Source organism: Sprattus sprattus (assembly GCF_963457725.1).
Source record: "Sprattus sprattus genome assembly, chromosome: 9".
NCBI lineage: Eukaryota > Metazoa > Chordata > Actinopteri > Clupeiformes > Clupeidae > Sprattus > Sprattus sprattus.
This window is the reverse complement of record NC_137928.1, coordinates 13,488,198-13,490,697: the sequence shown is the minus strand read 5'-3', so window position 1 is coordinate 13,490,697 and position 2,500 is coordinate 13,488,198.

The following is a 2,500-nucleotide window of genomic DNA, read 5'->3' as shown; positions in this document are numbered from 1 at the left end:
CACACACACACACACACACACACACACACACACACACACCATACACACACACAACATGCCCACAAACAGAAAACATTTGCACATACACTCTGTAGACCGTATACACAACCTAGCAGTAGCAAGCACACACATACCTCATACAGTATATGCTGAAACTCACACACAAACACACACACACACACACACACACCTCACAGGGTCAATGACAGGATGGGCAGCTAGCAGGATCATGTCAGTAACAGTCCCAGACCTTATACAGGTTCCTTGGAGGTTTGGAAGAGAACATCACGATTATGCTTGACGCTTTGTTATTCTTGGAACAAAATGCATATACCCTTCACATAAAAATCTGACACAAAGACAACATCTTGTGAACATAACCATTCCGAATTATGGGAACACGCTGGAACTTAATTGAACTGACGTAAGAACATTCCTATCAACCGATTTTGTGAACGAGGTCGTTACTGATGCCAGTCGCCTGTGAAAATTGGAACCACGTCTAGCTCCCCACAGAAGTCACATAGTAGATTATAAAGACGACGAAAAGAGGAGCGTTTGACTGATGTCTGAATCGGAGCCTGAGCCAGTCATCTCGGAGTCTAAGACTGGCGTTTGTGACAAGCTGACGAGCGATTTACCGATACCAGGGACACCAGCTGTCATTTACTTGTCTGCACCAGGCAGCGCAGAAAGGCTCCGCATCTTTCATTCGAAACTGTGCTCCAACTGCCAAGTGCGGCCTGCCAAACATTTGCCCAGGGTTTTCAGCCTGTATGACGCCAACCCCCGAGGTTCGGCCAAAGCAGAAAATGTAGCATTCTTTGAAAAAGTCAACGAAAGCCGTGCGTGTGCCAGCATTTGTTGCAGTGTGCAGAGTTGGTGGTTGGGGGGGATTTGTTGTATTCCTAGTTTGTATGTCTATGTGTGTGTTTGTGTATACAGTGCATGCCACAGTACATGCTTCTGTGAGACTGCGAGTGTGTGTGTGTGTGTGTGTTTGTGTGTGTGTGTGTGTGTTTTTTTGTAATTGTTTATATTATGGTGGTGAGGGTTTGTGTGTGTTAGTGCCTGCTGTGATTTCTCATGCTCAGGGCTAAATGCTGTGCAAAGGGCCCCTACACCCTTGTAGCACAGGAAATGTGGCACACTTCAATGAAGTCGCCAGGGTAACATTTGTTTCCTGTCAAGTTTTGGGACCCCCCCCCCCTCCCTCCATTACCCTTTCCTCCTCCTCCTCCTCCTCCTCCTTCATGCTTAGCTTTGGTTGGATTTCCAGTTCAGACTGGGTCAAGGGAAGTTTGGTAGGGGCCAATTTAGGAGGTGTGTGTGTATGTGCATGTTTGTGTCTGAAGGTTTAGTTTTCATATTGTAATAAAAAACGGTATAAACAGTATATTACTGTACATCCGTGTGCCTACTTGAGTGAATATACACAGTGGGAGTGAGGGATGGTTATAAGTGTGTAAAAGTAGGCGTTGCATATGTGTGTGTCTGTGTTGTCATGTATGCATGTGTGTAGTGTTTGTGTGTGTGTGTGTGTGTGTGTGTGTGTGTGTGTGTGTGTGTGTGTGTGTGTGCGTTTGTGTGTTTGTGTGTGTGTGTGTGTGTGTGTGTGTGCGTTTGTGTGTTTGTGTGTGTGTGTGTGTGTGTGTGTGTGTGTGTGTATGTGTGTGTGTGAAGGGGGGGTTCGAAAACTGAGTTGCAGATTTGAATTGGACTTGGGGCCCCATAGCCACGTCAGACCCGTCCGCGGGGAGCGCCCCACTCTCGACTTATTGAGTTTCAGGGGCGGAACATTTTTTCCCGTGGCCAAACGGGCAAAACAAGCCGTCATCTCCCGGTACGCAGCTGGTGCCTAACAATCAGTCTCTGTGCCGGCCCGGGCCCAATGTGTTTCCTTAGCGCTCGGCAGATTTGATTTCAAAGGGATATTTCGGCCCCTATTTTAATCATTAAGTACAATTAGGGACCCCGCTGGAGCGAGGGGGGCCCCTCGTCTGTTAGCGTGTGGAACACTCGAGGGGGCTTCTCTGCGGCTCCAATTCACTCCCTCGCCGTCGGCTGGAGCTGCTCGCTGCGCTCAGAGTGTACAAAACGTGTTTGACAAATGTGAAAATCTTTCGCTTGATTTTAGGGTGTTGATTTTCTGACCTTTGTAGCTTGATCTATGTGAGTGGTGCTGTATATATAACTTATGTATACATACATATTATGTACATAATGTTTATAAAAGGCTTATTTTGTATACATATGAAGACGTTGTATAGATTCAGATGAACCGTACATACAGTATATGTGTAATGTGTGATATGTATATGTGTATTTATTTATGTTGATAATTATGATATAACCTTACGATAGATGACATTAAGTATAGTAACACGCAGGCAGTCAACAGAGAATATGCCTTTAAGTTTGTGTGTGTTTATTTGTGTGTGTGTGTGTTTGTTTGATTGTCTCTGTGCGTATGTGTGTGCATGTACATATACTTGTTTAC